The sequence below is a fragment of the Gavialis gangeticus genome, unplaced genomic scaffold (assembly GCF_001723915.1).
Source record: "Gavialis gangeticus isolate Ggan-Ray unplaced genomic scaffold, GavGan_comp1, whole genome shotgun sequence".
Taxonomy (NCBI): domain Eukaryota; kingdom Metazoa; phylum Chordata; order Crocodylia; family Gavialidae; genus Gavialis; species Gavialis gangeticus.
In genome coordinates this window covers 19,670,938-19,694,879 of record NW_017729015.1, presented here as the reverse complement: position 1 = coordinate 19,694,879, position 23,942 = coordinate 19,670,938, and the positions used below count along the sequence as shown (strand labels likewise).

At 56.5% G+C, this 23,942-nt stretch overlaps 1 long non-coding RNA gene across 1 annotated transcript in view; it reads right to left on the bottom strand.

The window, feature by feature from the left end:
- Nucleotides 1-17,751, bottom strand: part of LOC109294217 — a 21,530-nt gene extending 3,779 nt beyond the window's left edge. Inside the window, exon 1 of the long non-coding RNA XR_002096482.1 lies at nucleotides 17,339-17,751. This is a non-coding gene — a long non-coding RNA (uncharacterized LOC109294217). The remainder of the gene's footprint in view (nucleotides 1-17,338) is intronic.
- Between the last annotated feature and the right edge of the window lie 6,191 nt (nucleotides 17,752-23,942).

Genomic DNA, 23,942 nt, shown 5'->3' with positions numbered 1-23,942 from the left:
CCCCACAGCACCCCCATAGGGGACCTCCACAGCACCCCCATAAGGACCCCCCACAGCACCCCCATAGGGGACCTCCAACAGCACCCCCATAGGGTTCCCCTCCCCCCACAGCATTTCTATAGGGACCCAGCTCTCCCCGCAGCATTTCTGTTGGGACCCCCTCCCCACACAGCCCTCCCATACCGCTCTTCCAGCCAGCTCCACACACAGCACCGCCATAGGGACCCCCGCCCCACACAGCACTTCCATGCAGACCCCCCCTCCTCATACGGCATTTCCATAAGGTGCCCAGCTCCCCACGCAGCACCTGCACAGAGACCCCCCAGCCCGCACATCCCCGCACAGGGACCCTTCCCCACTCAGCACCTCCGTCCTTCCGGCCCCTCTTTCCAAGCACGCAGCCAGCCCTGGGGCCTGGGGCCGAGCCCGCCCGTGGCCGTTGTTCTCCAGGAGCCGGGTGTCCATTAGGCAACGCAGCTCTTTTTTTGAATGAGCTAATCCGGATCTGCGCCTCCCCGGCCCCTGCCCCCAGGCCGCCCTTGCCTTGTCTCGCTGCCGGGCCAGCCCCAGGGAGACCGACAGCACGCGTCGCAGGCCCGGGGATCTGGGTCGGGGGCTGATCTCCAAGGGTCTTGTCTTCATCGCAGCTCGAACGCCGCAGGCAGGGCTGCCAGGGTAAGGGAGGGCTGGGGGGCTTTTCCCTCTGCCCCCAAGAGGCAGCTCCGACGCGGGAACATTTCTGAGTTGCTTAAAACAATATAAAGAAATAAAACGCTCCGTCTTTAAGGTCTTTTTAACACCTTTGCTTGAACAACCCAGGCTGGCGGTGGCTGTTGGGTCTGGACTGTCCCCTCCCCAGCTCCCAGCCTCCTTTGTAGATCAGAGGAGCTGCATCGCTGGGTGGCATTTGGGGGGAAGAGATGCTCAAATGCAACGAGGGAAGAGCTGGACAAGCCATCAGCCCAGGAGACAAAACCACAGAGCAAAGGAGGGGGGTGAATGGCTGCACTGCATGGAAACCATCGGACCCGCTCTTCAAGCAAATCAAGAGAAAAGAATGCAGAGAAATAGCGTCCACCCTATTTCCACGCGGAGTCGAGCAATCAGCCATCAGCAGGACAGGCAGAAATGCTCCGGGATCTTCCCTGCAGTGTCCTGAAACGGGGGAGCAAGTCAGTTTCCCAGCTAAACGCTCAGGGTTTTAACACAAGCCTCTTTTGTAAAGGGAGAGAAACCAGTGGAGGTTTCTGGAGTCTGGAACTTGCTAGTTCAGGCCTCTTAATTACAGGTTTCACAGGCGAGGCTGAGATGGACACGGTCGCCTCCCAGCACCCGGTAGGTTTTGGGAAGGCCCATTTGCGTGGCACGTTATTCACCCTCGTTCTGCAGCTCGCTTAGCCCCCCTTGGCGGGTCCCCTCGTTCCTTTTGCAGCAGCTGGGAGATGAGCACGAGCCTGGAAATCTGCTGAGAAATGCGGCCGGGCCGTGGCGGCTGCCATGCTAATAGCCGCCTTCAATTTTTTCACATCAGAATCCGATCCTACATCTCTGGGAGGCGCCAATGACATGGCCGCATTCTGTGTCTTTTAACTAAGAATTGACTAGATCTTTTAAATAGACACCCCGCCATCCGGCCGGCCGGCCGTCACACAAGGACGTTTCCATTTGCTTACCAGCTCCAAGCAGGAAATAAACTCAGCTGGGGACAAACCCCCACCAAACAGATCTCTTCCTCCTGCCTTGGAAGATCCCAGGCCGCAGTCTGTCCATGCACAGGGTGCAATAGGGTTGAGGCTGCGCGCATCCATATTAATGGAGCCTGCCAGGTCGCCCTGTAGAAGGATTTCACCCTTTCTGGCACATGTATCCGCTGGCGCTGGGTCTCCCTGCCTGCTCTCCCATCTTCCTTCTGACATGGGTGCTTGGCATCCTCCTGAGCTTTAAGTACAACATAAAGCCATGCAAGGACGCCCAAACGCCAGATAACAACAGTGCTGTTAACAACCGTGCAGGGCTGGTGCAGTCCCCATCTCCCTGCCAGGGCTGAGGCTCTGCGCCTGCCTGACGGGGCTGCAGAGTCCCTGGCTCGGCCTGACTTTGCCTTCTCACAGCTGGGTTCCCGAGGACGTGGCTCAATGGAGCCAGGCCCCGGGACTCTTGAAGGACCCACGGCGAACCCCGATGCATTCATTGCCTTCTTGGAAGGATTTTGGTGCTGGCTTCATTGTACTTGCTGGGGTAGATACCTCCAGGCACAGTCTGCAGTTAAAACTTATCGGTGTTACGACTCCCACCACCTTAATTACAAAGAGAAACATTCCCATCCGGCTCTGCGTACTGCCCGGCACGCAGCCTCTGTGCCTGGCCTGAAAGCCACCCTGTGTCCGCCTGCTGTCCATCCTCCCGCTCTCTGCTTTCCAGCCTCTTGTTCTCCGCCTCCAGCCCCCTTCCTGCCTGCCTTGATGCCCTGTTGCATTTGCCCCGAGTGACTTTGCAGGAAGCCTTTAGGAAAAGGATTTCTCGTTTTCAGTTCCTTTCCAGGACAGGATCGAATCAGAAAATGAGGGTGGGAAGGGACCTCGGGAGGTCACATCTAATCCAACCCTATGCTCCAAGCAGGACCAGCCCCAACCATCTCATCCCAGCCAAGGCTTTGTCTAGCCGGGTCTTGAAAACCTCCAAGGATGGAGATCCCACAGCCTCCACGGAGGATCCTCCATTTAAAACATATTCCCCCCACCTTGGTTATGGGAACAGCCTGCACAGAGGGACATCTTCATGCAATTCAGTGAGACACCTGGCTTTGTCCTGGGCCAGCAAGTCCCCCCCACCAGGCTGGTCAGGGTGCTTGCTTTGCCCCCTCTTTGCAACATTGCACTCACCCTCTCTTCCCAAGTTGGCTCTCAAGGGCTGAGGATTTCTGCCTCCTAAATTCCCATTTGATGTCATGAGTCTTCCCAGGGAAGCCGACTTGCTCCCCCATTTCAGGACACTGCAGAGAAGATCCCGGAGCATTTCTGCCTGTCCTGTTGATGGCTGATTGCTCAACTCCACATGGAAATAGGTGCTTCGGGGGAATGATTTTAAAGAACCAGCAGAGCCCAGTCCCTTCCCTTGGAGGTCTCCCTTGCAGCTGCCTTCCCTAACGAAGGAGAAGCAATGAGGCCATGGAGGGAGGTTGCAAGCCCTGCACTTTGTCCTGGGACATCTCCCCGCCTGGCTCCTGCCTTGCTTCTTCACCACGCAGGCAAGATCTGCCGGCTGCCTCCCTGGGCCTGGGTACGGCTGAAACCCCTGGGCAGGGGAAGCAGGGCCAGAGCAGGAAGCGGCTGCAGTGGCTTCGAGAGCGCGTTGAGCTTAACCAAGACGCCGGCCTGGGAAATAAGGACGCAGCTACTGAGAGCACAAAGCCCCAGAAAGCCCAGGGCTCTGCTGTGGTCATTCACTGACCCAGGTTGTCTTTGATATATATATATTTTTAATATATTCTATATATAAAAAGAGTTATATGTATGGGCAGCACACTGCTGCCATGATAGGGAGAGCACCTTGTGATGGGCTGAGTTTCTTCTCTGGTGGCTTGTCTTGTATTGTGAGCTGCCCTGAGCTTTCCTGGGTATGGCAGGATAGACGTCAACATAACAATAACAGTCGTAATAATAAGTATAGTAGTAGCAGCATTGATAATAGTAATAATGATAGTAATAACAATAGTAATCATAGCAGCAACAACAACACTACTGCTACTACTAAATTATCTTTTTAAGTGAGATGTCAAGACTGGGTTGAGATAGGGTGAGGAGCATCATTATCTGCCCCCGCAGAACTACTCCAAGGCTGGGCTTCAGCCTTTTTGCACAGGATGGGCTGTGGGTGAAGGGGGCAGGGAGGGCTTGGGGGGGGCTGAGCCCCCCCATAAGAGACAAGAGCCCCCCTGTAAGATTTGAACAGCATAACCTGGGGGGTCTCCAATTTTATTTGGGCATCATGATGGGGAGCCCAATTTTTTTTGCAGACCCCCCCAAGAGAGGAAGTGTCATTCAAACCCTGCAAGGGGTCTGTGCAAGGAAAATGGAGCAGCCAGGAGGCGAGCTTTCCTTCGAAGGCAGAACCGCCAAGACAGGCAGAGAAGCTTTTCTGCTGGGAACGGCGCAGGGGAGAACAGAGAGTGACCCGGGAACAAGCTGGTTTCTGAATGCAGATCTGGCCTTTGCTGGGGGAGCTGCTTTTTTTTAATGGTGCTTTTTCTTTGCTCACTGGGTTATGGTTATAAGCTTTCCTCCCTTCATAGGCACGGGGACAAGGAATGGCCGTGTATAAGTAGAAGCTGATATGACAGGATGACACCAGGAGCTGGGGGTTCAAGAAATGTGCCAAATAACTTACGGTCTGGGGTGCAATTGGGAGAACCGACTAGCCCATAGCTGAGGCCCGTGCAGCACTAGGGTCCTGTGGGATTTTCAATAGCATCTGCCTTCCACAGGAACAAGGTCAGGCCAATGCATGAGCCCAGACACACAAAGGTATTTAGGCACCTAATTCCCAATGGCTTTAGTGAGAGTTACATGCCACCTTGCCTCTTGGGTCCAGACTTGAGAGCATCTGAAAGATCCAGCCCTTTGTTTGCAAAGATCCAGAAATAGAAATATTTACTTGTGGCTTTTTTCTTAATGGACATGGGCTTTTTATCTTCATTTTGCTTTGTCTTTTTGCACATCTGCACCCGTGCATTGCTCACTGCAGGGTCAGTGCTAATGTGTTTCTCTTGCAGTCAGAAAACTCAGCCTTGTAGCAGCTAGGGAATTGGGAAGTGAAATCAGCCACAAATCAACCACGCTACTTCCATTGTCTTGGCAGGGCAGGATTTTTTATAAAGAGGGTATGAAAGATAAAAAGCAACGCAAAGTTTAATCATTCAGCCTTTGCCCCATCTGAGGTGTGTTGGTAACAGGCAAAAGCTATGACATTTTAAATATCTGCATTTTACCCAAATGTTGTCCTTGTAAGAAAACAGTAGTGGTCTCCCTAACCGGTTCGTACAGCAAGGCCGAACAGATTCCTGTTGTGTTTAATAAATACAATTATTTAGTTTTCCTATGATAAATGATTGTAGCTATGTGGGAAAAGATAGGTATGCATGCGCTCAGCCGGTAATCTTCTGCTGCCTCGATTAGCAGGCTCATAACCAGAGGCTTGTGTATCCCCCAGCGCCCGCTGGACCTAATTTCTGTGTCAAAACACTCTGATTCCTGCAATACGCCACAGCAAAGCTTTCTAGCTCTGCAGTGTCGCTAGCTGATTGCAAAATCCATTCCCGGATGCATGAAAGTAATGGAAGAAATCTTTAAAACACTGCCCGTGATCAACAGACAGCGCTAGCACTTTAAGTGGCCGTAACAGCCCTATCACATTTTCTGCAGGCAGCGTTTTCTATAGCAAAGGCATGCCTCTCCTGCCTGGTCTCGGTATTCATCAGCTGGGTGCAGAGAGCTGCTGCCGGGGCTGCAGAGTGCCCCTTGCGCTTGCTGACTCCATGAAGAGCAGCAGGCGGCAGCTGTCTTCTCCTGCCCATGCAGTGGGAACAAAGCAAAGGGAAGGTGCACGAGGGTCCAGGAGGACAGGATGGGTACCGAGCGATACCATGTGGAGCAACCTGCTGTTTGCTGTCTAAAAGGATGCCAGCTACGATTAGGGAAGAAAGACCTGGGATGAGATCCCAGCCCCGATGAAGGCAATGGGACCTGTTTCAATGAGCTCCAGCCAAAACAAAGCCGCGTGCTACTTGTGGCAGCCCCCAGCTAGGTGGGGGTAATACCAGGGGCAATGTTAGGGATCCAGGAGACCAGGGTTGTAGTCCTGGGGCTGCTACTGACCCTTTGTGTAGCCTTGGGCCCATCTCTTTCCTTCCCCTCTGTTATGTGGAGCAAAGACTGCTGCTTCCCCTGCGCCTAGCCAAGGCCTAATCAGGCTTCCAAGTGCTATTGTCATATAAATCAAGAGCAATACAGTTCTTTCTGCTGGCTGCAGACAGGGTCTCTGCAGAAGAAGAGAGCTGGGGGTGGGGAAATCCTAGTTAATGCAGTATCTGCTCCCCAGGCCTGCAAAGACGCAGAGAGGCACCGTGTGGGCTCGCACCCAGAAATGACCAGACTGCCAGTGGCTGTGAACCAGGCACTCCCTGCCCGGCCATCGGTGGAGCTCAGCTGGCTTCTTTCAGCCACCCATCAGTGCCGTCTCATGCCAATTATTTTAACCACTAACTAAACCCAGTTAGCACCCAGGAAGAGAGAATCCTAGGAAAAGCAGGGGCATTTTGTGGTTATTGCAGGAGCGTCTCGAGGCCTTGGCTGAGAGCAGAGACCCCTGGGCTGGGCAGTGCACGTGCCCCCGGCAGGACTCGGACCTGCTCTCACGGGCGTGCGATCTGCATTGACAAGGCAGATGAAGGAGGGGAAGAAGCAGGGGCTGTGGGCAGGGAGGCCCGATGGGAAAAGGACCCCAGCGGCAGGCTGCGAGCAGCTGGGATCAGTCCTAGTCCCGTGGCAGCTCCTGTCGCTGCAGTGAGCTGGGAGCCCTGCCGGCGAGGCGAGCTGACGCTGCAGTGCAGCACTCGGGAGGCGCCGTCCTTCGCAGGGGACCTTACGCCCAAGGTCTCTTCCAGTTGGGTCTGGCACTAGGCCCTGCGATGATCTCAGCCGGCAGCGGCAGGCGCCGCAGTGAGCAATGCAATAGGCTCCTCTTCCTCGGTGCAACTTTAGCGGGGGCTGGGTGTCCCCGTCGGCCTCCCCCTGCCCCGGGAAACCGATTCGGGGCTGCGACGCCAGCTCTTGGCCAGCACATAATGGCTGCCGCCTGCCTCTGCCTTGCCGGGACCTGCTGTCCCGCACCCCTAGCATCTCTCCCGTGCATCCATCCTCCACGCTGCCTTGCCCGGGGGCAGGCTACGGTCCCTCCGGCCCCGGCTGAACCCGGCCTGCCCCTCTAGCACCGGCAGGCAGGGGATGGGGCCCAGCGCACGAGGCAGTGACATGGCTCTGCTGCAAGTGTCGGGGAGCATCATTAAAATGGAAGAGACTATAAATAAGAGATTAGTCATGTAAGTGAGATTGCATCATTTAAAGGGACAGGCGCGGTGCTGAGGCCGTCTCCCTTGCATGCGCCTCCCGCGGGTGTAAATCAGGAGGGGCTCTAGAGCTGGCAGCTACAATGAGTATCAGGATCCAGGCCTGAATCTCTCCCCCTGCCATTTTCTCCCTGTCTCCTTGCAAGCAGAGAGCATGGCTTCTCTTTACACCCTTCACCGGGATCTCCAGGCGTCCCTGCAGGGGAAGGGGCCGGGGGGAGCTGCACAGTGCATTTACACTGTGCAGATATCGCCGCCTCTGTGGGCTTGGCTGGAAGGGGGTCAAGATAGGATCCCCGGCTGGTCCAAAGCTGCCCCCGTGCCAAGCCTGTGTGTCGGGTGAGGAGCAGCTTTCCCTTCCCTGCCCTTCTCTTCCCTTCCAGGCAATTAGCATGTGCGCAGGCCCCGGCACCGCACTGCAGCACTGCACACGGCTATCGATGGGGGACCGCGGCGCCCTGACCTTGATTGATTGGGCTCCAAATCCGTTTGACAGCAATTAATTTTCTGAATGAACCGTGCCCTCCTCCATGTTCCCTGCCCTCCCCCGTCCTCCTCTCCCCTCCACCCCTCCTCCCTGCCCTTGCCCAAGCCTGGCCCAGGGAGAGGAGGTACCTAATCAATATCTGTAATTCATCTCTTTTGGATTTGCCTTTGGGAAGCAGGAAGCATCCATCATCCTGGCAGGGTGCAGGGCCCTGCCCTCCTCACACCTCGGGGCCAGGGGGTGTCTGGGGAGAAAGTGCCTTGTGCATCTAGTGCAGATGCAAGGCCCTGTGCTCCTCCAGCCCCCCTTGCAAGCAGGAGGCACGTGCTGCAATATGCTATGCTACAGCTCTTGCGCTGTGATACGTGGGGTGCAGGGGACGTGGGCAGCCTGTGCTGTCCAGGAGGTTGGGCGGGTTGATCCTCGTGGCTTTACAACCACTGAATCGATGGTGCGCCAGGGCCCAGAGCCGACAGGCCAGCCTGGGCAGCATCGCCACCACCGGACAGGAAAGCCTGCAGGCAGGGGCATTGCTTTGAAATGTGGTGGGGCCAAATCAGCTCCAGATTCGATCGACTGAGCAGAGCTCAATCCTTCAGGTCTGTGTGGTGCTACCACCGATAAGTAGCCTACCTCCCAGCTCTTCAGCCTGGGGCTTCAGATGCTCCCAAATCCACATACCAGCCCCAAACCTGGAGGCCTTGGGGTTCAGATGCCCCCTGGCCTCATTTGTCCCTAGCCCAAAAGGCAAGCTAGAGGGAAAGCCCGGGAGCAATGCCCCGTCACCATAAACTGCGTAGCCGAGATCCTCCCCAGCCTGTCCGCGGTGCAAGGGACAGGCCTTCACTCTCCAACTACACCGAGTCATTCAAGGCCAGGAGGAAGGGGATCTCCCCTGCCAGATCAGTAAACCTCATGGATCTCCCCTGCCAGGACAGCCTGCCTCTGAGGTTCAGGCCCCTGCATTTGGCTCGTCTCTGAGTCCGGGCGACCTCTGTTCAAACAGGCCCTGGGCTTAGGGAGAGGGGAGAACCCGCCCTCGAGACTGGGCAAGCATCACTCAGTTCTCATTTACAATGCGTTGCTGACCACCGCAGGCATGTGAAAGCGAGAGTAGGAACAAACTGGGATACTGGCCCCCTCCCCTCACTGCCCCATTATAAATGAGACACCTCTCTGTCAAGAACCAGCAAGCAAAGACACGCAGAGGAGACTGGGCTCTTCCCCATCTGCATTGCCAGCCTGCCTGCGAGCCAGTGCAGGATCCCAGGGTGCTAGGCGCTGTACAAATGCACCGTCCTCGCCCCAGGGTAAGTCTGAAAGACACGTGGACAAGGAGCTGGGCAGTGTGTGGAGTCATAGGGACGGCATCCCTGAGCTCGGCACTCTCCTGGCATCCAGGAGATGCTGTCAGGCTCCTGCACTGGCTGGCAGCCTGCATATTGGTTGGCACAAGGCATAAACCCTACTTCATTGCAGATGTTTAGGGGGGAAGGACAGGAGTCAGCTCTAACGTAGACCCCCCACTCCCCTGCTTACAGCTGAGCTATGCCCGGGCAGAGGCAGGCAGCCACCATGGTGGTTTGGCACCTGATCAAAGCTCAGAGCCCCTTTGCAAGCCCTGGCAGGACGGCATTTTGCATCCAGCTCAGGCAGCCCTGGGTCAGCAACGCACTAACACATCGAGGCCGTGGGGAGGGTTGTGCTCGTAGATACGTGAATCCAGTGGGTGCTGCTTGTCAGGCACCGAACATGGGCAGCTGAGTGTCCCCTGGCCTGTACCACCATGCTCCCCTGCCTGCCCTGCTGCTTGAGCCATGCTGGGGTCTGCATATTGGTGCTAGCAGGGTAGGAGAACACATCCAGCTGGCTAACAGACCCTTTGAACCCAGGCCTGGCAGCGGGCATGCCGAAACAATGCAGCCACCCATGTGCTTGGAGTTAACCATGTGGTCAAGGGCTTTGCTGGACCAGGGCATATGGCTCAGCGTCATGCAGGATCGACCCCCCCCACCACTACCCTCATGGGGACACGTGCAGGGTGTTGTACATCCGTGCACATCCCGACCTCGGGTCTGCCTGTGGCCACTCCAACCAGCTCACAGACCGCACGCACACCGGGGTGCCTGAGAGCAGGGTGGTGCGGGGCCACGCTCACAGAAGTGCACGCCGGACGCCGCAGCGGTTACTCAGCCCCGCAGACTCCGGCGGGTCTGCAGGGCACATGAGCAAGGCTCAGCCATGTCTGCAGCTGGAAGAAGGAGGGAGATCAGAGACTTTCCAAGAGCTGGTTCCCTCCTGTGAATCTATTCTATTTATAGGAATGAGACAGAGGGGAGGAAGAAACCCCAGCACCACCACCAGGCATCGAGAGAAACCTCCGACCCGGCAGCTTCACCCCGTGGACGTGATATCGACACGTTCCCATTCGAGCCGCGCAAGATCCCCCGGAGATTTTATCATCCGTCATACTAAACCCCTCCAAAATATTTAGCCTGGATGGATTCCAAGTCATCACGTGATACTTTCATTACTGCCGCTAACCAGAAGACTTGGTTTCCATTCTGTTGAGTTTTATCAATTATTACTGATGCTCATTATTTCCAGACCAGATCTGCATTAGCTGGTGCCCAGATCCCAGGGTGACAGGTGCTCTAGCAATACCCAGGTGGACAGGGAGAATCATTTTGCTTCTCATTCAGATGAAAGGATCTCCACACGATCAGCTACTGGGGGGCAGGAGCTGTCACTGTTTGCATAGTAGCACGAGAGGGTTTGCTTTTGATTAGCCTGTAGGTGCTAATGGGATATAAATGCTATTACATTCTGCTCAAAGGCACCCATGCTTCAATCCCTTACCCACGTGAGAGAGAGGCTCACCAGCATCGAGTTACTTAGCCGAGCCTCTGTCCAGCACTTGCCAAATGTAGCAGAAAGACTGCGATTGCCTCGGATCAGGCCAGAAATATTTGGGGGATTGGGGCATTGTTCCCATATTGAGACTGGCAGCTCACGTGGTTTTAGCAAATGCCTGGCTCATTTTAGATATAGAAATGATGCTCTTGCTGCTTATTTCATTTCTATAGGCGTGTGAGACTGCTAACACTATCCCACAGCGACTGGAGTGGAGGCTCCAGCCTGCAAACACTCGGCAGAAGAGCATGTGGGGCTGTGCTCGCAGGTAGATCATCACATTAGTGAACCCAATCTGCAGCTCTTGCCTTTACTGGTGAGAGCAGCTCATTTCTTGTGGGGCAGGTCAGTCCTTGGGGACCCAGAATAACCATGCATCCTGCCACCCAGGGCTCAGAGGAGCCTATAGAGAGAAATGAAATCTGAAAGGTACGGTCCCAATATAGAAAACTGCAGCCAGTTACAATCCTGGTGTCTGGGCACTGCTGTGATATAAATATCGTATGACTAATGTTCTTATTACCAGCAATAATCCAGAAGGGAGGGGTCGTTTGTCTCAGCCCGTCTCTCTGTAAACCCACCGCCTCTGCTTGCATTGCTTGGCTGTTAACCACGCCGCTGCGAGAGGGCAGCAACTTGGGTCTTTCACAGCATTTCCCCTGAGACCTGACCAAAGGCAAGGACACCCCAGTCCATCGTCGTGAGAGATAAGGCTGCTTTTGCTTTGTTTTCATCAGGGACGTTGAATATGGATGAATAAGGAAGGGGAGCCACGCGTTTTCCAGCATGCATTGATACAAGGGGTGTGCTTTGCAAGCTCAGGAGGGGGCAGGGAGGTCTTTTTTTGCTGGGGACCCATCAAGCAAAGGGTTCTGCGGTGCTATATCCCGAAGGGGGAGAAGGGGGTGAGATGTCAGGGCAGGCAAGCAGAAGAGGCAAGAGATGGAAGGAGAAGCCCCAGGCCCAACCCCATGGATGCAGCTGGCCTGGCCCAGCTACCTCACTCATTTCTCATCCACCTACTTCCCCCAGGCTTTGGCACCTTGCGACAGGGCTACGAGGGCCTGAGGACAGGGAAGCCCCCGCGCAGGGGAGCTGGTTCAGCAGGAGGGTGGTCTCATTCTCCCAGCGCAGCAGGCCAGGGAGGACGTGAAATGGAAACTGCTCTTCCGCCGGGCGAGAGCAGAAGGGACTTGAGTACCTAATCACGAGCCCATCTGCATTGCACCATTTCCCGTGGCGAGCAGGGAGGGGGCTGAGATAGGACTGCGGTGGGAGCTGTAGGCAGCCAGCCCCAGGCAGGATCCAGCCCCTCTGAGTTTGGGGTTTAATAGGAAAGGAAATTTCCCCTGATGGTGATCAGTAATGAGGCTGGCATGGAACGAGAGAACCGGGCCAGCGGCGCACTGAGCTGACGCCCCCACCTCTCACCACTGGATCCCAAGTGACTAATGACCATCCCGGCTAATGGCCACAAATGAGCAGTGACCACGAGTCGCTGGTCCACATCAGGCATCTTCCCAGGAAAACCGGGTGGTTTCCTCCCCATCTGTCGTGCACCTTGGCCCATGGCACGAAACCGCTGCACAGAGGGGCCAGATCGTGCCCCTGCGCACGGCAGTGTCCATCGGGTAGAGTGGCAGCGTGGGCAGAAACCAGCCTGGTGTCTCGGAGATCGGTGCCCTCGGGTGAGGGGTGGGCAGGCTGTGTGGACTCATACGGGGGCCCCGATGTGAGGTAGCAGGAGGCAGGATTGACATGGCTAAGGGGATGCTGGATGCTCTGGCTGGGTGTGCACCAGTCAACAGGCACCCCAAAAGGCTGCTCCTAGCCCCCGCTTCTCCCGGCCCCAGTCCCAGTCCTCCCCATAAGGACGTGCCATGTAGGTCGTGCCAGCACATACTGGGGATGCACCTGGGCTCCCCACTTCAGCCCAGGGTTTCCACCTATTTCTTTCCTGAACTGCTAAAGGACAAGGGAGGCCAGCGGGATGCTTGTTTAGGAAACTGCAGCAGGGCCTCCACTGGGCCCCGTAGACCGAGATGTCCCTTGTGGCTTAATAAAAGCCACCCTGAGATGACCCCCCAGCTGCAAGTGAGAGGGAGTCCTGTTTAAAGGGGCAGGGGCTCTGCCACCGCCTGGCTGTGCGGCCTTGGGGGAGTCACCTCACCTCTCTGTGCCTCTGTTTCCCCTCCCACGCTCTGTCCATCTTGGCTGGTCAGACTGCAAGCCTAGAGAGTGCCTCTGCCAGCAGGCCAGCCCACTGGCTGGTCTCTGCCCAACCACAAGACCTCCTAAACCCCCAGCTCCCCGCAAGGCCCCCCTTCCAAGGGAGCTGCAAGCTGGCCTTTTATTACCCCAAGAAAGAAGTCCTGGGGGCGAGGCTAAGCCCGTGCCCCTGCGATGGCTTGGTCCTTGCTGTGTTTGTGCCCAGCACCGAGCATCCCGGGCCCTGCTCTCAGCTCCCATCTCATTTCTCTAGGGCAGCTGTGTGGGGTTGGCGGAGCCAGCCTCAGGGACCTCAGTGTAAGCGAGGTCCCAGCTTTGGAAATGAGCTCAGCAGAGTCAAAGCGAGGACCTATATGAGAGGCATGGACCCCATACGGGGAGCCCTTGCTTCCTGCTCTGCCCACTGAGCCATGCTGCCTCCCCTGCAGGAGGGTCTGACCACTTGGCAAGTTGGGGGGGACAAGGGTGCTTCTCTGCTGGCCGCGGTGGCCGGGCAGCCCTGGCCATGTGTCCGTGCAGCCGCGGCGGTGGATGTGTTTGCTGTGGGGGTGGGAAAGGAGAGGTCCAGCGGGAGACAGATAAAAGCTAAGCAGGCCTGGTGCGTATTTCCAAGCGCACCATCTCTTTGATTCCCCCTCCCCTGCCCCCCAGCGCTGCTCCCAGATTTAGGTCAGGCTCACAGATCTGCTGTCAAAGCCAATCCTGTGCCCAACCCGCTCAATGGAAAAAGCAGACAGGCCGGGGGCTTCGTCCCCACCTCCCTGCCTCGCACTGAGCTGCCTGGCTTTTGGTTTACAGATGGGGAAACTGAGGCACAGGACACCGATAGGGTCTTCCCTTCCTTCCAGATCAGCCCCCATGCCTGGACTGGTCTTGCCTCTTCCCCCAGGCTCTTCGGGCCCATTTCTGCCTCCCTTTGTGCTGGTCCGGGTTGCAGGCGAGCGCGCGTGCAGCTGTTGTGGCAGGGCTGGTGGCCCAGATGGTGGTACCAGGGAGGGGAAGACCCTTTCCCCTGGGGGAGGCACTGATGAGGCCTTCTGGGTCCCTTACGGTGCCCTTGGTAACTCCCTGGGACAGGCCTCAGGGGTTTCCACCCTCAAGGCGAGAGACCGCTGGGTGACCAGTGCTCCAGGCCAAGTCCAGGCCCTTTTTCCCAGTGTCTCAGATGCTTTGATTCCAGCAGAAATGTCTATTTAAAGCAAACCCCATGTCTAAAGGGACTGCAGGGGCCTTCCCAGGCCAGAACAGGGGGGAGCTGCCCTGGGAGCATTTGTACACGGGAGGCATTTGCACGCAGACCCTACTGGGCTCTGCGCAACCTGGGCCGTATCCTCCATTTGCCTGGTCCCCTCGGCTCCCTGAATCACTAACTAGACATTACCGATGGCCCTAATTAGAGCATGAGGCTCTGCAAGGGCTAAGGGAGCTCTCTGTGCACCAACAAACCATCCCTTCCCCCTTCTCCCCAAGCCGCTGGCGATAAATACCCCTGCCAGGATGAGGAGGGTCTCATGCCTGTCCATGCAGCTTGGAGCAGCAGGAAGAGGATAGATGTTGGGTCCCTGGCCATGGGTGGGCTCCTCCAGGGACCCTGCCTCCCTGCTCCCCACCCGAGCCTTCACTCCTCACTCAGCTCTCCCCGTCTTCCTCCTTTATGTCCACCCCCTCTGTGCAGAGGTTTGCAGCAAGGAGCTGGTGCAGCGCGTGGCACTGGGCAGGGTTTGGAAGCCGAGCCTCTGCCTGAAAACCAGGGAGCAGCTTTTCAGGGGCAGAAAATATTAAAATAACTCTGCCCCTGTCCCCTTCTTCCCTTTAATGGTCTCATGTGGGCAAGTTCAGCTCTCCCAGGGGCCGGAAGGACGCGGCCTCGGCCCACGTGCAGAGCAAACCCCTCCTGTGTCGGTGGCGGGGAGGAACGAGCTGTCAGGCGAAGCTCAAGGTCAGGGCTAAAAATAGACCTTGATCATCGAAAATCCTCTTTGCCTGGAGCAGAGGGAGATGACCTGAGCTGGTGCAGGGGCACGGGCAGCTTCTCGGCTCTCTTGGAGCAGAGGTCACCATCCCTGCAGGACAGAGGGGAAACTGAGGCACGGAGAGGGGAAAGGACTTTGGGTCACGAGCCAAGCTGAGCACAGGTCTCTTGACTCCCAGTTGCACACTGGGGTCCGTCTGGGGCCACGTGAGGAGCTGGCGGGGGGGCAGCCTCTGAATCTCAGCTCCTACCTGCTTCATATCACAGGCGACATGAGTTTGGTGGTCTCGGCCTGGCCCGCCATGGGGATTTGCCCACCTCCCTAAAACAGACGGGGGCATTGGCAAGGTTACCAGGCTGTGCGCTGGAGACTCAGGGCCGGACCGGGCAGGGACCGTCGCTCGGGAGGAAGGGGTCTGCATCGAGCAGCAGCACGTCTGCTCATGACTGGGCATTCGCCATCCCTGCCTCTGACCCCTGCTACGAGCACCCACGCTCGGGGCAGAGAAACCAGAGAGGAGACCATGGCGAGGGCTCAGACACCATCTCGATGCCTTGCTCCACCCATGAAGCCCCCCGCCCCGGGAGGCAGGCCTGCCGGGACAGGCCTGGGGGTGCAGCACAGCTGCCCTGACCCCCAAAATCATAAGCACCGCATGGCCAGGGGGTCTCCAGGGAAGGCTGCGGCCAAGGCGGAGAGCGCCAGGCTGATCCGAGCCAGGGCTCCCGCGCCCCCCCAAGGGCTGCCCAGCCCGGGAGCTGTCCACGGTGCTGTCCCCGCTCCTCCGTCACAGCCCGAAGGAGAGCAGGAGCGATGCAAATCACCCCCATCAGCCCCTCTCTGTCCCCACAGTCCTCTGTCCATCTGTCAGGCTGATCTCCGATTCCTCGGGGGAAGGACGGAGAGGCAGGGAAGGAGCAAACAGAGGGCGAAGGACTGCCAGGAGCATCACTCAGCCTCCCCGGGGGCACGTCTACACGAGACACTTACTGCGCAGTAGCCTAATAACACTGCACGGTAACGTGCCGCTCAGAAACCATGCTAATACATGACTGCGCAATGTTATTTAGCTAATGAGCATTTAAGTATTACAAAAAAAGCCACACACCAGTGCTACTGCACAACAGTGCAAGTTACTGCACGTTGAATTAGTACTTGGTTAACCAAATCCTAAACTTAATGTGCAGTAACTAGGGTGCCTTAATGAGTGTGTAGATGTGCTCTGGATCTCTCGGTTGTCCACACGTACAGCACAGGGTGGTGGCGGGGGTCCCCAAAGAGTTTACGATCCAGACAGAAGAGTCCAACAAAGGAAGAGGTCCTGTCTCGAGCGTGTACAGGGCTCAGCAGAAGGGGGTCCGACCTCGCCCGGAGCACCCCAGAAAGGTAGTAACAACAAGACACCGTGATCACAAAGGATTTCCCATAACAGATTTTGGTGCACAGACAAGGCCCGGGTTTTTCTTCCCTTTCACCCATCTGTCTCTAAGTCGACCTGCAAGTGCCTGAACAAAGACTAGCTAATGAGATGGCAGGGAAAGGGAATTGATTCTCATCTGCAAAGCCACATCTCAGTGCCTGGCTCGCCGCCTCCATCCCTGTCTTGCATGTCTGAAGTGGGATAAAATTCCACTGACACCAATTTGCAATCGGTTGCAGCCTGAAGCTAATTTTTACAATGCAGGAAAACTTTCATAAGGGACCTTGGGCCTTTGTCTCCCTTGAAATCGCTGCAGAATAACATCTTGGGGAATATCGCCTGTCCTCGGTTTATGGCGTCTTCCCTCCCAACCTCACAACTCCCTCCCTGCTCCCAGTGTTACAGAAGGAATCAGATAAAATGGCACCGAGCACATATCTCCTGTGTGATACAAAGAACAAGAGCACTGAAGGTAACACCCGTGTGTGGCTAGATGGGCTGTATCAGGGCAGATGCATTGTCCTAGCACAAAATAGGCTGAACTAGAGGTGTTGCAAGACTAAGTATGGACCGGTGGGTATCATTAGGCTCACGAGATCGATGAGACAGTGCAGGCAGATTTCTTGCAAAGATCCTACAGAGGCAGAGGGGATGGCTCGATCAGGATGCACCGGGAAGGGAGGACGGCAGAGAAGCTCAGTGAACAGTGGGGGTAAGACGAGGATGTGCAGATGTGCAGGGCACGAGGAGGTGTCCGTGCAAAGACAGAACAATGGGGCACATCCACGCAGGGTGTGGCGGAGCCGTCTGAGCTGGCTGCCGGTCCACAAGCATCAGGGAGAAGCCAAGGGGAGAGCAACCCCAGCGACGCTACAGCACATGGACACGGCCAGCTGCTTCTCTTGGGCTGCCCAAGCCGTGGCTGTCATGGCTGTCAGTGCATGCATGCAGAAGCAGGTCTATAGGTATGCAGCCGCCTCATCTCTCACCCTTCTGTATCAAAACACCCACTGGACCCCCCGAAGCCAGGCCAGAGTCCCTCCTGCCCCAGAGACCCCCCCAGGACCCCCCGCGCCCAGCTTCCCAAATTCCCCATCTAGGACGTGAGACAATAGGGCATCGCAAGGACACTGTATAGCCATTTCCCCCTCGCCCCCACTCCCCCTCCCAAACGCCCGCTGCCTCATAATTACCTTAATGTTTGAACTGCAGATCTCTCCAAGCTGCTGCTTTCTGGTGGGGAGAGAGGGAGAGGGAGAGAGAAAGGCGAAGTGGGAGAGGGAGGGAGGGAGGAGAAAGCTGGCATGAAGATAAATAAAGCCCCAGCGAGAGCATGATCTTAGCGGTGAGCTGATGGTTGACATGGGGGGGTGTCGGTGTCTCCTCTGGAACTGAAATGAGGCCACCGCCGCTCCAGCTTATTTTTTTTCCCTTCTGTCTGCGTGTGCGTGAATTTAACCCGTTCAGGCCAAGCTGTTGCAGGCATCACCTTTTATCTGCAGAGAAGGACGGAGGCTGCAGCAGACGGGCCCAGAGGCAGGGAGAAACATCAAAGCAGCGGCTGAAACCTATGGCGCTCACAAGCAGCACATGTTTCTGAGGCCTCAGCATAGACCCCCGCCCCCCAGCCCTGCAGTGGGATGATGTATCCTCCTTGCATGGGTCAGGGTGGGGGTGTGGGGATATTCAGCAGGGGGGAAGTGTAATGAACTTGGTGCCTGTGGGATGTAGTGCTGGTGTTAGGCCCCGTGGGGTCCTTTGCGCTGGGCTCTGCATAGACACAGGGCAGGAGAGTCTCTGCCTGGAGGAGCTGCAGCCCTGGTCAGCAAAGGGTGAAGGGGACCGAGGGTGTAGGGAAGAGCAGGGCTTTGCCCGGGGCCCCCCAGGGTCTGCCCCATGCTCTAGAGCTGGTACAAGGACGCTGGTGCGCTGCTCGCCACTGTACTCGAGCTGCAGGAGCATGTCGTGCCCAGGCAGGGAAGGGGCTGTGGTACCTGCCCTGTACAACAGGGCACCATGTCCCCCTGGCAGGGGCAGGGGCTACGTCCACTGCAGAGGCTGCAAGTCTCCCTGTCAGTTTTGATGGGCTGTTGGTGTGTCGTAGCTTTGGCTGCCACTCAGTAAGGCTCTCCAGCCAGCGTGCTTCCCCTGGCTCCTAGGAGAGGGCAGCCACATGTTGTCGGGGTGGCTCCAGGGAGCTGGGACGGTTAGTCAGAGAGGGAGCCATGGCTACGATGATTGCAGAGTGTGTGGATGGGTTTGAGAGGCTGCCTGTGTGGGGATGGGAGCAGGGCTCCGGCAAGGTAAGAGTGTGCTCTGCCACTGCTGCAGTGGGTGGCCCTGGGCAAGTCACTTGACCTTCTTGGCCACTTGTTCCGTAGCTGTCAAGCAGAGGTGACAGCTGTGCAGGGCAGCAGGGAGCTACTGGAGAGGGTACGAGTCTGCAAGCTGGGGAAAGGATTTGCTGCCCTGGCTGGGCAGTGCTCACCGTGCCCATCCTTGCCTCCGGGGTTGGCATGTGAGCACCCTTGCTGGCCACGCAAGGGGGAGAATAGCTTGTCTCCTGGTGATGCTCAGGGCTGTTTGTGCCAGGGAGGTGCAGGCAGATATTTGACCTGCTGTCCAGTATCTTCATCTGGAGAATTAATGAACCAGCCCAGTCCGGCTCACCCTCCTCTCGGGCCGTCTGGGCTCTCCAGCCCGTCTGTATTTTATGGGGCGCTCACAGCACTGAGGAATGGAGCCAGATCCCGAGGCCTGCAAAGAGCAGGGCCTCTTTGCACAGCTCCTTGAGAGTCCGGACCCCCAAAAACCCTTCTGTTGCCTACTGGGCACTGTCTGCATATGGCAAACACGACTCTGCTCCGTCGTTTGATAGGGGGCAACTGGTGCACATTGTCAGATCCCAGGTGTGTCCCAACAGCTGCGCAAAGCCAGGGCAAGAGCAGGGAGAAGCGATGCAAGAAGCCTGTCACTCCTTGAGGTTATCGGGAGTGCCTGGGGCAAAGGCTTTGGGCACCAGCCTCACACAGTGCAAATCAGCATGCCCCTGACTTGCACCCGCTGGGGATCAAGCCTCTTGTTTCAGGTCCACCAGAACCTCTGCCCATCCAGAGCTTTGTTGTGAGCCCTGATGAGGCTGGAGACCCGACTGCTGAACTGGCCTCGCACACCCCCTGCCTCTAATTCAGCCGAAATGCCTTCTCTGTCGCCCCCAACCCGTAACCCTGTGGTGGACACCACCAGGTACAGGAGTGGGGAGGGAGCGGTGGAGACCGGGGACAGACAAGACAAGGGAATAGAAAGAGTTAGGACTCTCAGGTGGGGTGAAGGAGGCTGTAGCTTGCCCGCGGCCCCGGATCAGCCCGCAGCACCCGGCTCCGGCCCGCCGGCTCTGGCACAGATGCTCCTTGCCTCCTGCTGCTTCCTGGTTGCTCCTTGCATGTTACTTTCTAAGCACGTTGTCGGTGACCTAAATTGCTCGCACAGGGATTTTAATTCATCCTCAGCTGCAATAATCACTTGAATTTCAGATATGCCCCCCCCCCCCCCACCCCGCCACGCACTCTTTTACCCTGCAATTTAATCCACAATGCAATTTCCCATTGATGGCTCCTCTAATGACACAGCCTCTCTGGCGAGGCGGCAGCCCCCTCCACCCTCCTGCCGCATGGCCTTTATGCTTTTCATGTCATCTCGGTATTATTGGAGAATCTAATCTGCCTGCCTCGGTTTCCATTCCACGAGGGGTTTCCTCCTCCCTTTCCTCCGGCCCTGCTCCCCAGCTTTTGTCTCTTGCTTTAGATCTTATTTTAAATATGTTTCCAGGAGCTCTTCCCCCCATCCCCCCCGCCTGCGATTATTCATCTGCTTCTCATCCTCCCTCCTTGCTCTGTCATTCGGTCGCAACGCTGGGTGGGAGGATGAAAAGGCACGAGGCGAGAGAGAAGCCCCAGGCAAGAGGGAGCTCATGGGGAGCTGCCCTGCCACTGCGACTCGGTTCTGCTCCCGACCACTGGGCATAAATCTGGGCAACCCCCACTGGATTTGCACCAGGATCCATGCCTCCTCCTCTGTAGCCAGGTGTGTCCTCTCTAGATGCATTAAGGGAGGACTGGATCACTCCACGCACCGCAAAAGCCTTGCACGAGCCCCATGGCTCTGGTATAAATAGCCCAGCTCTCAGGCGCCCCGCAGTTCCCTCTCCCTGGGCATTGCAACCAAATCCGACAGTCAACAAATGCATTTTTAATGCCCTGCTCAGTCCCAATGTCAGAGGATGCAGTTCCACTAGCCGCGGGCCCGTTCCCGTGCGGGGAACCGATCCACCGCTCTTCAGGAAGACATGCAGGCATCACCATGCACTGCACTGCTTCTGAATCTGGCCTGTTGTATGTCCATGGACATAGATGTATCCCTCTTGATAGCTGGTTTTAGCAGGTGTGAGTCTGCGCAGGGTGGGTGTGGGGGTGTTGCTAAGCCATGTCAGAGGGTTTGCACACATGGACATGGCTGGGTGCACACGGGTGATGTATGCACAACACAAGCATCCTTTTCTCCAGGTGGGGGGTGTTAACAGAGAGGGTTACAAGGACGTTCCCTCTCCTGCCCCAGATCTGCAGGGTGCAGAGTTTGGAGTGTGTGTCTGTGCAGGGCTGGGCATGGCATGCCCACATCGCTATGGGTCTGGTGGCTCTTCGGTGCATGGGATGGGTGACAGTGTGAGCTGCAGCACGGATGGAAGTCAGGACCCCACGAGAGTAGCGGGGAAGCTGGGATTTCGCTTCTCCCCCTTCCTTACTGGGGCGGCTTTCTCCTCCTAGATCCCATTTAACTTCCTATTGTAAAGAATGAAAGAGCAACAAAGAGGATGGAGGAGAAAGCAGGAGGAAGTGATGGGCTGGGGGTGAAGTCTTGATGCAGAATCCTTATTCAGTGCGTCCTGGCATCACGTTCGGAAATGGAGGTGGCTGAGGTCAGCCAGGGCCAGGGCACTGCTGCAAGGAAGCTCACAGTGCTGGAGCCTAGCAGAGGGTTCCCAGGGCCTGGCACTCTGCTGTCCTTTGCTTTCACTCCCTGGAGCAGTGATGTTGCTGGGCCCTCCTGCGATGATGCCTGGGGGAAATCAACCCTCCCCTCCAGGCCACTCTGGTGGCCCCAGCCTGCCCCTTCCTGCCCCAGGTACCCATCCTGGGTGGTGGAGGTAAAGAGCAGGCATCTCCTCTCCCCAGGGATCTGCCTGCAGCATTCGCCTGGCCTTCTTTAAGTGACCACTGTCATTTGTGCAATGAGGTGAAATAAAGGCATTGCTCTACCAGGCTGTAGCTGCTTCTTTGCCAGACCCAAGGAAGAGCATTTTGTGCCCAGAGCCCCATCTAACATCTCCGTACAGTCAGTGCAATAACAAATTTTCATTTAGCACTATCAGGCCCCTGACAACAGTGAGCAGAGGTCTGGAGTGCCTCGCCCCACGAAGACACGGGCATCAGTGTCTTGTAGGCCTGAGTCCTTCGATCAGTCCTCATTTTGTGGCAAGAGCCTATTCCCACCAGGAACTCAGCCGAAACTCTCATTTAGTGGCAGCCACCAGCCAGGCATCAGCTGCTCACTGTCTTTGCTCACTGCTGACCTGGGTTAGCTTGATGAATAGCTCTTGTGGTCTTCTGAGCCAGCCAAGCCCTCTGGGAATGACTTGCTAATATTTTTAAGGGGAAATTACCAATCTACATTAAGCAAGGGAGTGGGGGCTGGAGCTGGGAAAATACATTTAAAAGGACCAATCTGGGTCCATTTTATTTATCTTCATTTAAAGAACCTAAATCAATTCCACTGCAATAACTTCCTAGGTCGGTGGCAAGACTAAGAGCAAACACATGCTGCCAGTATGCATGGCTTTGCTCTCAGTTTAAGAACAAAACTAAAGTTTTGCATGAAAGCGGGAGCCTCGTGCATGGTTCCCTTCGGTAACGGTCTGCACTGGGCGAGCACAAAGGGGCTGCCGGCGCCTGCAGGCCGCAGGATCGTTAGTGATTGGGAAGCGGGAAGTGGAAAGTCTGCCACAGGGCGTAAGAATGACCCTGGAGCCAAGTGCATTCTGTCATCCCAGAGGCTGAATTTAAACAGCTCCTCATTAACGAGGGGGAAACATTAAGTCTAAGAGCCACCCCTGCAGAGGTCCTACGCCCCGCATGCTTTACCCACGTGGGTCATCTGCTCGCATCTGCCCCTTCCTTGAGGCAGATGCTGAGGTCTGGGACACAGTAACTTGCCCAGTGCCAAGCTGCAGGTCAGCAGAAGAGGTGAGGAGGAAACCCAGGGGTCCTGGCACCTGGCTCTAACCACTGGAGGTGCTGCCTCTCTGCTCACTCACTCAAGGGGGTCTTTCCGGTAAGCCAATTTGCTCGGGAGCTGCTCTGGAAAGTGCAAAGCCTTATTGCACCCTCCCTTCCTCTGCATCTTACCACGAGGCCCGTCGGCGTGTCCTGAAGAGTCCACCACTGCTTCCTCCACCGCCGGTCACAGCGCTCCGCTAGTGACATCGCAGCGGGGTGAGAGGAAACGACCACCTCCCACCAACCCCCAGCCCCAAATGGTTTCTCTCCAGCAACAGGCTCCCTCACGCCTATTCTCACCAAGGCACCAGGCCTTGCTCCGGATCTAGGTGCCGGCTGCATCCCTTCATCAACACAGACCGCATCATGGCTGGACGGGCTCCTTCACCTGCTGGTCTACCAGCATCGTATATGCCAACGCTTCCTTGCAGCGCCCCTCCGCTCTCTGTGCTGGACAGACGGGGCTGCCCCTGCGTGTGAGAATGAGCAGACACCAACCTGCCCTCGACACCGGACAGACACAAAGGCCTGCGGCAGACCCTCGAGCCTCCCCGGATGCTCCACTCCTGACCTCAGAGTGGCCGTTCTTATGCAACAAAACTTTAGAAAACAAATTTGAACAGGATATTGCAGAACAAAAAATCATTTGCATCCTGGGCTGCGTTAAGTCCGGGCTCAGCAGAGATGATGGATTCTTATCCCATTACCCGGGTGAGCTTTGAGCCCCGTATCGTAGCTTTGTTGTTCTCCGGCCACTCACCTCTCTCGGTGCGACCTCCTCTTTTTCCCTCCTCCCTTCCCCACCCCCTGGGTGCGTCTACACGAGATGCTAACAGCGCAGCAGCCTAATCACGCTGCACAGTAGCATGTGGGCAAAACCCATGCTCATATGCTACTGTGCAGTAGTATTAGACTACTGCGCATTTAGCATCACTAAAAAGCCATGCGCTGGCGCTCCTGTGCAGTAGCACATTTCCTGCATGCTGATTTAGTACTTGGTGATGCAAGTGCTAAACTTAATGCGCAGTAACAACGGCACATTAATGAACATGTAGACGCGCCCCCTGTGTCTACTCACTGCTTTCTATGGAGCTGCCTTGCAGCATCTGAAGTTTCACAGTTTCATAGTTGGTCAGGTCAGAAGGGACCTGAGCGGATCATCAAGTCCGACCCCCTGCCATGGCAGGAAAGAGTACTGGGGTCAAACGACCCCCGCAAGGTGTTCATCCAGCCTCCTCTTAAAGCCCCCCAGGGTAGGAGCCAGCACCACTTCTCTTGGAAGTTGGTTCCAGACTCTAGCTGCCCTGACCGTGAAGTCACACCTCCTGATGTCTAACCTAAATCTCCCCTCTGCCAGCTTGTGACCGTTATTCCTGGTCACTCCTGGCGGTGCTGGGGGAACAGGGACTCCCCCAATGCCTGCTGGTCCCCCCTGACTAGTTTGTAACAGGCCACTAGATCCCCC